The sequence below is a fragment of the Mytilus galloprovincialis genome, chromosome 8 (genome assembly GCF_965363235.1).
Source record: "Mytilus galloprovincialis chromosome 8, xbMytGall1.hap1.1, whole genome shotgun sequence".
In the NCBI taxonomy this organism is placed as follows: Eukaryota; Metazoa; Mollusca; class Bivalvia; order Mytilida; family Mytilidae; genus Mytilus; species Mytilus galloprovincialis.
In genome coordinates, this window is record NC_134845.1 from 94,600,692 (window position 1) to 94,616,790 (window position 16,099).

The window sequence follows — 16,099 nt, forward strand, 5'->3', positions numbered from 1 at the left end:
CATGAATCCATTTGTGTCCTTTGTTTAATATGCACATAGACCAAGGTGAGCGACACAGGCTCTTTAGAGCCTCTAGTTAAAGTGTTATTAAAACACAAAGAATTAGATAGAAAACCAAAAGGTATTTGAAACCGAGTTTTTATTTCTGATATTTTTTCATAGATTAATCCGTCTTCTTTTTTATATTGAATTAATTCGTTAAATTATAAACTTATTTATTATCTCTTATAATCTTTTACAGAGTCATGTTAGTATTGTTATAATATAATAAATATTCGCATTTCATGTCTTGGACATTTTCTAACGCTCGTGTTCCTTCTCTAAACGGCCTTTACACTAAAGGGCATACCAACAAGTAATGTTATATAAATATTCGTCAGTAATAGATTTTAGGCATTTTGAATCAATAAACAAGTCAAATACAAGGTTCTGATCATTCCATCAATATCAATAATTGGGCAAATGATTTGTAAACATTTTTTGTAAACAAATGTAAATGGTGAACAATCCAATCATGAAAACATATTATAGGACCACATAAAACAAACTAGGTCAAGATAAATAACTTGACAATTACAATATCATAACACTACCAAATTTCAAAAAGGCAAAACACATAACGCTTAACTGCATTCAATTTTCAATTGACAAAAAGAGAACAAACGATGAGAGTGCTTAATATAAACTTTACATAAAACAATGTTGTATGAATGACAATTGGACAACTGTCCATCAGATACCAATTTAAGTAAATGTACGCAACTATAGGTCAATGAGCCAACCCTTACTATGTAATAAGGCAAGTCATAATAAATTATAATACAAACAAAAGAGCAAAATCAAGGGTTCTCTTTGCCGTATAAGCGTTTCAGCCTTACATTAAAATGTACGACTATATGTTGTTTACATGATATGATTTAAACCCCTGTTTTAAATACAAACATCAAATGTTGCTAAGATGGTGCAGTACAATAATCAGTATTTTTCACTAAAATATGTTGATGATGTGCGACTCTCAAAGATAGGTTTCTATATGTTTAAATCTTGATCACAATCAGGTTAAAGGGAACAAAATAGAACGCTATTGTTCGATGCATGTGTACATCAAGATTAGTTGTCACTAATCAATGCTTTTGTGTGGTCTCATTTGAGTTTTTATCATTTTTGCATATAGTGGTTTGTATTCCTTGAATCAACACGCGTTGTTTTAACCTCTGTGTAACAAGAAAAGGTATTTTTATTACAATTCTGCAAAAAATACAGTCACAGGACAGCTTTGTGGCCATATAACTTAATCATACTTCTTTTTTCTTTTTATTCTGTTCAGTTCATATCAAAATAAGTCATGTAAATTGTTTTTGAGCTGTACTGGGCATGCGTAACAAATTGACGAAGCATATCTGGTATCTTTAATGAGTGTAGCAGTCCCTGATATTTTGTTTTAAGTTTTATCATGATTTACCGGGTAAAAGGTTAAATACTCAAACTCATTTTCAAGAATTCATTGTAATTGTGTCGGTTTTACTATTTCTAAGTCTTACTTTTGGTTTTAAAATACTGGCATATTTCTATCGAATAAACAGTGACGTAGAGTATGTGTTCGTCTTACAAAAGCATCAACACATCATTTCAGTCCGGGTTTTCTTGTTCTTGTTGGTTTCATCAGCACTTCAACGTTTTTCGAAAAACATTTAAAATACTTAATACTCCAGTTTTACTGAAGAGATATTTAATGTCGAAATCTTGATTTGGTGCAGTTAATTTTGTACCATTAATGCTGTTAATACAAATAAGAAATTGCAACAGACACTCAGACTGTTTCAGATTAAATTTTATGGTTTATATACAAAGGAATGTTAGATTATAATGACATTATGTGATGTATTAGAAAAATAACTATCAACTAGCAGTTAAAACCAGAAAGTGTTGATAAAACAAAAGTTGAAGGTCAATGAATTCCCAGGGAAAAATAATATGAATGTGGTTGTATGGTACTCATCTTAAAGTGTTAGAATTAGATAGAAAACCAAAAGTTATTTGGAACCAAGTTTTAATTTCTGCTAATATTTTTTATATTAAAATCATAGACTGGTCCGTCACCTTTCTAATATTGATTTAATTCGTTAAGTTATAAACTCATTTATTGTCTCCTATAATCTTTTACAGAGGTAAAAACCTGTAAGTATTTTTATGTTATAGCATATATTTATGATAAGTATTTGCATTTCATGTTATGCCTTGGACCTTATTTAAAGCTCGTGTTCTTTCTCTAAACGACCTTTTCACTAAAGAGCATAACAAAAACTTCATATGTTATATATTTGTCATTAAAAGATTTCAGGCTGACAAACTGTTAGAACTATTTTGAAATATTGAAAAAAAACAATTATACTTATTTGTAATAATGAAACTGTTTTATTTGCGTCTTTTGTACAATATCAAGCATATTGGCCTTTTAAGGAGGCTCGAGGGTATAAAAATTTCAGAAAAAAAATAAACATTTGTTTTTCATTTCAAATTTTGTTTGTTACCTTTTGTAGTTGTTACTTATTATATGGTACAAAAATCATTCAAAACAAACAATTTGTGTTGGCCCCAGATGACTTTTAAAATGTATACATCATTGAAAAAGTTCCAAATTATCTCCCTTTGGTGGAAAAATGCCATTTTTTGGCTTTAAAATTGAAATATCTTTTTTTACTCATCGGTGACCTATATTTTTTAATGTAATTTCCATATAAGCTGTACTTAAACTAAATTATTGTAAAATTTGAGCGATTTCTGTAATAAATTTCTTTCTTTTTTTTTCGATATTACCTTTATTTCTCCTATTACTTCAACAGAAAAAGTACACTTTTAGAAAAATGTATGCTTCTTTCGAAGGCAGATTGTGAGCGCAAATGAACGGTGACCCCACTTTTTTATTTTATTTTTCTATTAACTATAAGATAAAGTTCATTTATAGAAAAATATAGAGAAATCTTATATAAATGATTTAGACCCGCGAACCCCCTTAAATAATAACAAATTGGTTCATCAATCTTAAAATTTCTTAGACCATTGAAGCACCAAATGAAAATAGCAAACAAAATATATAACGTAATCAGTGAACAATACACATATAATACTAGATTCAGGAAACACAAAACATTTTGTTTAACTGCTGATGTTTTCTTCCTGTGGTGTCTTTCATCAAACCGTTATATATATATACATATTTGTATCTTGTAATATATTTTGCTTTTAAAAGACACAAAAAACATTGCACATGTATATTAGTATCAGTGCAGTATAGTTATATTAATTGTTGTTAATCATTTTTCATTTTCAGTTTTTGTGAGACTTGTGGGTAAGTTTTCGTTGCTCTTTTTTTTAAGATGTAGATTGATATTAATAGTTGTCATAAACTTTAATTAATAATATAACTAAATCGTATGTGTTTAAAAAGTATCCCAATATACTGGACACCAAAGAACATTCAACAAGGGGAAGTCCATAATAACTGACAAAATCAAACCATCAATCAACGGAACAAGTGAAACACACCACAATACTCTTGACTTGGTACAGGTTGTACAGCTAGTTAAGTCGTGATAGAGGGGAGGTCCATAACAACCGACAGAATCAAACTATCAATCAACGGAACAAGTGAAACACAACACAATAATCTTGACTTGATACAGGTTTTACAGCTAGTTAAGTCGTGATAGAGGGGAGGTCCATAACAACTGACAAAATCAAACTATCAATCAACGGAACAAGTGAAACACAACACAATAATCTTGACTTGGTACAGGTATTTTTTTAAAAGAAAAGTGGTTATACCTGGTTCTACAGCTAGTTAAAGTCCTTTAAAATATTTCAACTAGACATTCTATTAACATAAGGGCTGCTTTTTTTTTTACAGAATAAACATTGAAAACATATAAATGTGCTGAAGCAAAGGAAAACAAAGGATCGTTCTACAAAATTACTTCTTGCATATGACAAACATAAACACTGGTCTGGTATTGTACAGAAATCGTAACAGATTTAATGGGATTCAAAGTTAAAGACAAATATAAACATGATAAAAAAATTGTTGCAATATGAACAGAAAAATAAAAATACAGAGTAGAAACCCAATTTTATCAATTGGATCAACATCACTGCCCCTTGTAAGAAATGAAAGCATACTTAAGGGTATTTTTGTTATTCATTTAACGAAGATTTCTTGGTATTTTGCAACTAATATACCATATAAGAACATTGATATATATGACTTTTGTTAAATGTATATAATGTATGTTCGCAACGAAACATTTGGAGAACTTAATATATAATCTGGTAGAAAACATATATAATATATGGGCTTAAAAGCATAATCATGTTTCTCTAATTCTTCGTCAATTTATCCCTTTCTGCACCCATTGTATAAAAAAATTTAATCAACGTGTGGTTCGTTTGATCTCAGTACTTCATTGGTTAAAATCCGATTGTGACGTCGAATTTTCTTGCTGTCCTCTGAATTTCCTATTGTGACGACATGAAAAAAGGCGACCATGCCTGACGACGTCACATAGAAAGAACACATCTTTTTGCAGATCATTCGAAAAGAAGGAATAAGTTTGCCTGCATAATGTTAGAAAATCATTAGAGAAACAGATTCCACCACCAAATCTCGTGTAATACGATACTTATCCAATCTCGGACTTTAAAATTGAAAATTTAACTGTCTCGAGTGGATAAATATCGTATTACACTCGATGCAGTGGTGGAATCTATATATATCCGAACCATCAATGGTATACTTTAATCTGAGAGATTTGTTATTTTGGTTTCATAACTATCGCATATCTTACTCCAAACTGGTTTGAAAGAGAACCGAAGGTACCGAAGGGTATTCAAACCTATACATAAGTAATTGACTACTCATTAGCAGTAAGAAGAGAAAAGAAAAGGATAAATAATAAAAACAACAGTGTACAAAACATCGAAGTTAAAAGACTGAACTACATGAGCCCCTTCCGGTAGTCTATGGTGCTTTGAACAGTCGATCAGATTCTGTTCCACATGTGCCAATGAGTCGTCGAAAAAAAAAAAACAAAAAAAAAAAAAACAAAAAAAAAAACCATTGCCCAATAAGAGTGATCATAGAACCAACCATTAAATTCCGTTACATCTATTTGTATATATACGAATGTCGTGCCGTACGTTCTTTAGACGACTTTCTTTATCGTGAACATTCTGGTACATTTCCTATTTCACAATGCTTAAGTTATTTCATCACAGTAAGTACCTATTGTTCAATGAAATTTTCTATGCTGAATGATAGCAGGTCCACCTTTGTAAAAAAAAAATAAAAAACAAAATTTCGAACTCCGAGGTAAATTCAAAACGGAAAGTACGTAACGAAATAATAAAAAAATCAGTAGCTCATACATATCAATCAAATGCATAACAACTATCATAATCATAACTTTGTACAGGTATTTTCGTCTGTTTAAAAAGTGGATTAAACCTGGTGTAACTTATACACAAAAAAAAACAAATCGAGATGGTCTATATTTTACTTTTTGATATATTTATCATAGCGAGCATGTTTAAGTGTTATAAATATTATATTTCACCGAAAAAACTATGGGTTTGATTACATAACTATAATTATTTGATAGAGAAATATATGCTATATAGATATAGGAAGAAGTACGGCCTTCAACACGGAGCCTTAGCTCACACCGAACAACAAGCTATAAAGGGCCCCAAAATTACTAGTGTAAAACCATTCAAACGGGAAAACCAACGGTCTTATCTATATAAACAAAACGAGAAATGCTTATATTGCTCAATGTACTTAACTCGGTTTATTTTTACTTCTAGAAGTTCTACTGTTCATAGATTGATTGGCGAACAGTAATACAGAATGACCATGCGCAGTATTTCACCTCAAATTCCTTGGACAGACTAACGAGTAGTTATCTATAAATTGTTAATCATCAGATCTTCTGTGTTTGTATTGCGTTTAGGATGACAAAATCATGTTTAAATATAGAGCACTCGGGGATCAAAAATGAGAAATGAATTGAAAAAGTAAGCCCTAGGTGCTGTACAATTAGTTACGTAAATGTTAATACTTGGTGAAATTATTATTAATTGTTTTGCAAATACATATTTAAAAGATATATATTATTCGAAATTTTGTACTTTCAAGCTTTTCTTCAAATTAATATCTTTTGTTATCCTATAATCCTAATGTTTGTGAACTTCTATAATCACTTGATACATTTTTCAATATAGAACAAGACAGTACAAATACTAAATTCTGGTTGTTGTATTGTACTGTTAGTCATTAACATTTAAGAGTAAATACGTTAGTATGCCCAAAATGTAATAATTATACTAAAAACGAGATAATATTCTATTTTTCAAAGGTTCATATTTGAATGTTTATGTTTTAATAAATCGATTATTCTTGAAAAGTCAGAGAAAAAATGGATCGAAATTTGATATTTAGAAGCTATTTTGTGTTTACATGGCATATTGCCAAATAAATAACATAACACTTTCGAATACTCTATATGTCGCTTGGTAGATATTTTAATAATACATAGAAAGACAGTAGAATACAACATAATATATACATAAACTGTTTGAGAAATAATAGTACATGGAGTATTATTATCAAATGTGTGTATTTGATTTTACGTTAAAGACATGTGCATTTTAAATTGATAACTAATGTTAAACATTAAGTTGGTTCAATTATTTACATTGCTACGGTTACTTATTATACCCACTTTCTGTGATCGTTTATGTTATTTTGATTTCTGATTTAGATGTTGACTTTTTTTTTGGTGAAAAATATGCAAATACATTTCCAATATATGTAGATACTTTCTATACATTACTATAAATAAACAGATTTGCTTTATTTTGATTCTACCAACAATATGTGTTTATTCAGCGTTAAAATATAATTAGTTGAAGCACTTGTAACTTTACATTAGATAAAGAAGATGATGGATGACTGTTCAATGATCGATGGCATTTTAGATAAGATTCTAAATGAAATATATCAAAGAGACAACACTCTGACGTTCAAAGCAGATGACAGACTAAGGTCACCATATATATTAAGGACGAGAACATGCTAATACAATATGAATATTTACCCTGCTTTGTACTTGATTGACACTTAAAGTCGGTTTCGTCATGCTAGTTCAAAATCCAACAGTCCGCATTAAGACATGTCATCCTAGCGGGACATATCAATCTGACTCCGAGCCAACTAGTATTTGCTCTTAATGCTTGATGCTGCGTGCTTAGATGCTGCATGCTTAGCAAATACCAATTTTATATATTTGGTTTGACTGGGCCCAACTCAAATGCCCAACCCGCATTATCATTTTCTATGTTCTTTAATTTTAACATTAATTTGACATAAACATAAGATCATATCAGAGAACATGTGTACCAAGTTGATATGACTTAAACTTCATCAAAAACTACCCTGACCAAAAACTTTTACCTTACCCCGTACAGACCAATACACGAACGGACAGACGACCTAAAAACATAATGCCTATAAATCGGGAAAAAAAATCAGACTATAGGTAATTACTAAAGTTCAATCATGCCTTTCTGATTTGTTGTGAATATCCAGATTATAATTGGAGGAAACAGGTCATTCTTAAGGATAGTTTGTGATAATGCTCCTTAGTCTTTTTTATCATGCCAAAGCCAGTATAATTATCTGGGGCATTTAGGGATACTGTCATTCTGTCATTGAGAAAACAAACAGTTGTCCAGACTGTTACATCATGCCTGCAGAAATGTGAAAACTGACTGACCTTAAGCTCTATTAAAGAATAATATTATGAAGGATTTTATCAATAATTGGAGAGAGGTTAGATTAAAAGGCAATAAATAAATGTATAATGATGCAGATTCAATCATTTTATTAATAAACAAAAGTAAAATTACTTTGCTTTGTTTCATGCTGTTAGCTTTATTTTTACACATTTTATTTAAAACTAGAGGCTCTCAAGAGCCTGTGTCGCTCACTTTGGTCTATGTGCATATTAACAATAAACACAGATAAATTCATGACAAAATTGAGTTTTGGTGATTGTGATGTGTTTGTAGATCTTTCTTTACTGAATTTTCTTTGCTACAGTTATCTCTATCTATAATGAACTTGGCCCAGTAATTACAGTGGAAAATATTTCCTAAAAATTTACAAAAATTTACAAAAAATTATGAAAATTGATAACAATTGACTATAAAGAGCAATAACTCCTTAAGGGGTCAATTGACAATTTTGGTATTGTTGACTTATTTGTAGATCTTATTTTGCTGAACATTATTGCTGTTTACAGTTTATCCCTATCTATAATAATATTCAAGATAATAACCAAAATCTGCAAAATTTCCATAAAATTACTAATTCGGGGGCAGCAACCCAACAACAGGTTGTCCGATTTGTCTGAAAATTTCAGGGCAGATAGATCTTGACCTGATAATTAATTTTATCCCATGTCAGATTTGCTTTTGTTTTTGAGGTATGAGCCAAAAACTGCATTTTACCCCTATGTTCTATTTTTAGCCATGGCAGCCATCTTGGTTGGTTGGCGGGGTTGCGCCACAATTTTTTTTAACAATATACCCCAATGAAGATTGTGGCTAAGTTTGGTTTAATTTGGCCCAGTAGTTTCAGAGTAGAAGATTTTTGTAAAAGATTACAAAAATTTACGAAAAATTGGTCAAAATTGACGATTAAGGGCAATAACTCCTTAAGCGGTCAACTGATCATTTTGGTCATATTAACTTATTTCTAGATCTTACTTTGCTGATCATTATTGCTGATTAAATTTTATCTCTTTCTATAATAATATACAAGATAATAACCAAAATCTGCAAAATTTCCTTCAAATTACTTTTTTCGGGGCAGCAACCAATCAACCTGTTGTCCAATTCATTTGAAAGTTTCAGGGCAGATAGATTTTTACTTGATGAACGATTTTACTCCATGTCAGATTTGCTCTAAATGCTTTGGTTTCAGAGATATGAGTCAAAATCTACATTTCACCGCCATGTTCTATTTTTAGCCATGGCAACCATCTTGGTTGGTTGGCCGGGTCACGCCACACATTTTTTAAACTAAATACCCCAAAGATGATTGTGGCCAAGTTTGGATTAACTTGGTCTAGTAGTTTCAGAGGATTTTTGAAATAGATTACTCAGATTTACGAAAAATTGTTAAAAATTGACTATAAAGGGCAATAACTCCTAAAGGGGTAAACTGACCATTTCGGTCATGTTGACTTATTTGTAAATCTGACTATTTTTAACAATATTGCTGTTTACAGTTAATCTCTATCTGTAATAATATTCAAGATAATAACCAAAAACAGCAAAATTTCCTTAAAATTACCAATTCAGGGGCAGCAACCCAACAACCGGTAATCCAATTCATCTGAAAATTTCAGGGCAGAGAGATCTTGACCTGATGAACAATTTTACCTCGTCAGATTTGCTTTAAATTCTTTGGTGTTTGAGTTATAAGCCAAAAACTGCATTTTATCCCTATGTTCTATTTTTAGCCATGGCAGCCATCTTGGTTGGTTGGCGGGGTCACACCACACATTTTTTAAACTAGATACCCCAATGATGATTGTGGCCAAGTTTGGTTAACTTTGGCTCAGTAGTTTTAGAGGAGAAGATTTTTGTAAAAGTTAACTACGACGGACGACGGACGACGATGCCAGACGCCAGACGCCAAGTGATGGGAAAAGCTCACTTGGCCGTTTGGGCCAGGTGAGCTAAAAATGATAAACAAATTCTAAAATAATCAAAGACATACAAATGACTTGATTTTATTTTACCAAAAAACTTGACAAAGGTCAATACTCATCCATATAAATATATTTATGCCAAGGTATACCGCTCTATCTAATTTCATTGTTGTGACAAAGTATACATACCAGCCTATAGAAAAGGGAGCACTTCATTTGACATTTAAATTTGTGGCAATATCTAAGGAATAACAAATACATTTACATAAAATGAAGAAAGCTAGATGAACCACACAAAATATTCTGAGGTCATGAGGTTCTAATTTCCTTGCATGTCTTAGAAATAGTTGAACCACAATTGAAATGTTTGTCAACAATACCAATTTCATAAAAATTTAAATGTAGAATGCTTTTGATGCATAAAATCAGGTTTAAAAAAAATCTTTCCAAATTTTTTATAAACTGATATCTGTGAAAACAATGGAAGGAAGTCCTTTAGGGAGAAGAGAACAGTGAAAAATTGTAAAAGAAGAAAAAACTCATTGTTGAAGGTCGTATGGTGATCTGTTGTTGTTAATTTCTGTTTCATTTTGTTTTCTTGTGGAGAGTTGTCTCATTGGCAACCATACCACATCTTTTTTTTTTATATCATATGAGGCTTGTATATAGAATTTGGTTTCCCTTAATTTGAAATAATACAACAGAAAATGTGATATATATAATATACAACATACAACCAGAAAAATCATTTAGTACCAAATATAAAAATTTCCTTCCAACACATAAATAAACACTAGATTTAACTGCCCCTCAAAACAGCAAGCAAAATTCATTTAACTATGTAAATTAAACGGAAAAAAGTACTAATTCAGTCTGCAACCCATAGTTAAATAAAACTTACCAAAAAACAAATACATATGATTACAACCCACACCTCCATTATTCACATTAAGGTGGTACCTAACACTACAAGGAGATAACTCTGTAAAGTCAGCTAAACGTTTTAATTGCGTTGTGTTGTAAAAGGAATATTAAGCTTCTCAATGATCAAAATTGATGTTTGTGAAACTGCTATATAACCAGATGACCAGTGTAATTTTTCTGACAAAATGGTTGGTTCAAAATTTTTAAATTTTTTATATTTTTGTCAAAGGGTCAAAGTAAATATTTTGACAACATTTTATGAAAATTAAACGAGCCAAATTAATTTTAGTGAAAGTGTTGGGTACCACCTTAAAATCAAATAAAATCAAGTGTTAAGAGTCTAGAAAAGAATGAATTTCTCTGTTTTCTAGGGTATATCACAAGCTATTTAAAAGTCATGTACACATGATTTGTGGAATAAAATAGTGATACAATGAATCACAGTAGGAAATTAAAAATTTCTTCAAAGGGTTCATAACATACATTTCACTTGAGCAGAAACTAGATAAAATACTACATTCATTTCAATTGTTATATTTATAGAAAGCATAAAATATTTTTTTTTAAAATACAAAGTAGGTACATATTAGCATCATGATGAATTCTGATCACATTGTTCTACTCTGTATATCAAAGCTATTAAGATGTAAAATATTTGATCCATTTGTCACTCATGTTACATTTTTAGTCATTGGTCATGTGGTTTCAGAGCAGAACTTTTTTTTGTTTGAAAAAGTTCATATAAACCGAAACCAAAAGATGAAAAAACATAGCACACATTGCCCATAGGCCAGTGAAGGCAAGTTAAAAACTTTTGCTGAACAAATACCAAAATAAGATACATAATTTACATAATTTTGAAAAAAATAAAAATTGGTAAAATATTGCACAATCTTTTTTTCAGTAGAGCTGATTTCTTCTCAGATATAAGACTAAAGTAACCAGCCATTCTTTTTCCCCATGAAAACATAAACATGATATAACATATAAATGTCCTTAGAGATAAGCTCTAGTTTATTTTTTATGACAGACAATTCCTTTGTGATTATAGATTTTAATAGTTTCTAGTCTATTTCTCTATGACTGACTGACTGACAGTCATATGATAGTAATATATTGTCAATTGTTCGTTTATTGAAAAGTCTTCTGAATTTCATAAACTGTTAGGGATAACAATAATGTCTTTTCTCGTTTATTTCACGCATTCAGTCCAGCATCTAAATTTAACATTGAACTTGACACTACTGAGTGACTATCTGAAAAAATAAATCTATCACCAACAACCCTTATCTATGAAGCATTGCTTATAAATTTACAACTATAGAGGTTTAAAAAAGCTGTTACTCCCAGTGAGTAGTCTTCTCTTCTTTGTGGTTCCCTCTGTGGATGAGCTTATTTCACTAGTGTTGTTTGTTCGAGATTTCCTTTTAGGAATCATTGGCTCCACAAATTCATTGGCACTGCTATTTTGTGATGAAATATTTTCTTTCTCCTCCAAATTGTAGGTACTGTTTAGTGTTGTTGAAATCTACAGAAGAAAATAAAAATTATTCCATTTGTATTTAGTGTAAGTTCATCTTGCTAAAGTGAGTGTTTTCTATTTTGAACTTTTCAATTTTCTGTCATCCAAATGCCTTGTATTCATGAGGAATATACAAGAAACTGAACTGAACTATGGTATTACCCCCTTGTACCTACGCTATCATCATCTGGATTGGTTGTTTATCCTGGCTGATCTATGTAATGATATTACCACTTGTACTTACACTATTATCGTCTGGATTGGTTGTTGATCCTAGCTGTTTTATTTATGATATTACCCCCTTGTACTTACGCTATCATCATCTGGATTGGTTGTTTATCCTGGCTTTTCTATGTAATGATATTATCCCCTTGTACTTAGGCTATCATCGTCTGGATTGGTTGTTTATCCTGGCTGTTCTATGTAATGATATTACACCCTTGTACTTACACTATTATCGTCTGGATTGGTTGTTGATCCTAGCTGTTCTTTTTATGATATCACCCCCTTGTACTTACGCTATCATCATCTGGATTGGTTGTTCATCCTGACTGTTCTATGTTCCTGCACTGACTAGATCATTTACAATGGTCAGAGCACACAATGCCTTGTTTTCGACAGCCACAGATTTTCTTCAGGCAGGTATTTCCTTTACAGTTACATTTTGTTATATAATTTCTTGATGGATCTTTTTTTGGCTCGAAAAAAATTAACTACATATTGCCATATTGATCAAGATTAACAGTGCATTTTATTTTTTGTGGGTAGAAACAAAATTTTCCTGGATGAAGGAACAATTGTGTTTTCATGGATATTAAAGGTTTCATTGTTTTTTCAAACACTGCATACAAGAGAGGGGTTAGGAGGGGTCCGATCCCGAAATCCTGAGCTAAAAAACACCCAATCCCGGAGAACTGATACAGGTCCTTTCCCCCCTCATACAAGGCTATAAAAAATGTTTACATTGTTGCACATTTATATCCTGAAACAATAAAAATAGTATCCTACAATTAAGAATGAATCCCCTTTATATCAAATTGTATACGTTTTCATTTTATCTTTAATGCTGATTTTCAGCAAACATTTTAAGTCAATATAAATAACTTCCTTATTTGTCATTACAGCATGTAAAACCTTAAATGTTCCTTTAGTTGTCAATTTTTGGGTTCGAACTGTTTCCCTGATTTGAAATAATTTTATAAACAACCTCACTTGTGTATTACACCTACTTTTAAAATTTTTAAGACATAGTCTTTAATCATACATCTTAATCTCCTGGGCTTAACCTCGAATTCTAAAAATGGATTTGACTGATTTCATTTATGAGTTTGAGTTTGCAGGCAAATATTTTTACTCAAGCTTAAAGCTTTACAACCATACATGAAGAAAATCAAACTATTGAAAATCAATAAGAAAGTCCTTACCTGAACTATCTTTGAATTTTGCTGAAAATAGAAAAGAAATCCAGTGTTAAAATTTTGCACAATTTAGCTGTTTTCTAAAACAATGTAAAAGAAATGACTCTTCCTACATAAAAAATTAATCAATAGTGACAAATACTTCATAATAATAAAACTTCCTCACTGGAATGGGAAACACACAATCCTAGTTTCCAAACAGATCAGTCAAACATTAAATACACTTTATTACTTTATTACTTTTGTGCCACGTAACATAAATATATTTTTCATTTATTCGACCCCCCCCCCCCCCCTCACTTGAAATTGATCGTTCATTTAAGGGGTATTCATTACATTTTAGGGTTACACTCATTGGAGGGGTTGTTCCCAACCTTTTGCATAGATTCCTTCATAATGACAGTTGTATTTCTAGACCTGGCATCATAAATGAAAAAGTTGAAATATAAAACTATGCTTGAAACACATCGTGTCACTCAAAGACTTTAAAGTACTCTTTTTAATCAATTATCTATATCAAAGTCAAAGGATAAAGTTTTAAATCAGAGATTCTTTTTTGAATATTTTTCGTCATAACAACAGTTTTTTCTGGACTATCATTAAAAGAAGGAGAGGAGACATTAAAAATTTGCTTCTAACACATGCGTTGCAAAGTGGTTAATAAATCCTTTATTTGACATGTGACGGACGCCAATAAACCATATCATTTTGTCAAACAATACAATCAACAACTTTATTAATTAGTCCTTTGCTGTCGATAGCTATAAAATGCAATCAGCTGATTATTGATTTTCTGTCAAAATCTTAACGAGTTCAAGGTGTATTCCAAGTATTGTCTGATCAGGTCAGTCCTAGAAACCCGAAAAAAGTAAATAAACAAGATGGATGAAAATCAATCGTTAGATATAATTATTTCACCAAATTCTTTTGAAAATGACAAATTTTAATCGCCACAATTACCATTTTTTCGCAAATTTTGAAAATGGCGCCCGCTAGTGGAAACTCTGCACATCAATTGCTTTTAAAACTTGAATATCTCAGTACAAATACTTTTAACAAATTGCTTAACATGGGCAGGATAAATTTATGCATGGAACCCATTGAGCTATAAAGCCAATGAAATAAGGGTTTTGATTGAATTTTATGCATTTCCAATATGTAATCTCTACCCATATTTAAACTAACTCCTCTCCCTCATCTTCTATCTCCCCCCCCCTTTTTTCCCCTGCACTCAAATTTTACCAATAGCAATCAAAAATCAATCAATTAATCTTCCCTACCGTTTTGCACTAACAAAAACACCATTCCTCATCACTGTAAACTTAATTGGATAATCGGTTGTTAGGTTGCTGTCCCTGAATTGGTAATTTTAAGGAAATGTTGCCGCTTTTTGTTATTATCTTGAATATTTCTAGAGATAATCTGTAAACAGCAATAATGTACCGCAAATTCAGACCTAAAGATAAGTCAACATGACCAAAATGGTCAATTGACCCCCTAAGGAGTAAAGGCCCTTCATAGTCAATTTTAAACAATTTTCATAAAATTTGTAAATTTTCACTAACCTTTTCCACTGAAACTACTGGGCCAAGTTCCTTATAGATAGAGGTAATTGTAAGCAGCAAGACTGTTTAGTAATGTAAGATTGTTTAATATTCACATAGACTAAGGCGAGCGACACGGGCTCTTCAGAGCCTCTAGTTTTATTCATTAATTGTGGTTTATTCTTCTGGACAGTTTGATTGGTTGGAATTTCTTAATTGAGTATTATGTTTGTGGCTTCTTATGTTTTCGTTGGATGATACAACATTTAAAACGTTCGCTTAACCCGTTAATCCTACATATCTTAAAAAAAAAACCCGTAGGTCCTACACATCTTAACAAAACCCGTTGGTCCTACATATTTTACCAAAACTGCGTTAGTCCTACATATATTAACAAAATCCGTTGGTCCTACATATCTTACCAAAACTGCGTTAGTACTACATATCTAACCAAAAACCCGTTGGTCCCACATATCTTAAATCCGTTGGTCCTACAGATCTTAAATCCCTTTGGTTCTACATATCTTAAACCCGTTGGTCGTACATATCTTGAACCCCGTTAGTCCTACATATCTTAAACCCGTTGGTCCTACATATCGTAAACTGTTTGTCCTACATATCTTAAATAAAGGCAACAGTAGTATACTGCTGTTCAAAACTCGAAAATATATGTAACAACACATTGATTGGATGATAAACACAATAAATGAGGCATCAGATGTTCATATTATGTCACAGGAAATCAAGAGCGAAAAAGCTCTCCAAATCACTGAAAATAGTATTATTACAGGCGCGGCACTGACATATATTATTTTGATGACATTAACGTTAAGTTTTCTAAATAATCATTCTATAGAGGCATTGCATCCTTTGTCATAACTGAGTAAACTACTGACTTTAGAAGGCGGAACATATGGC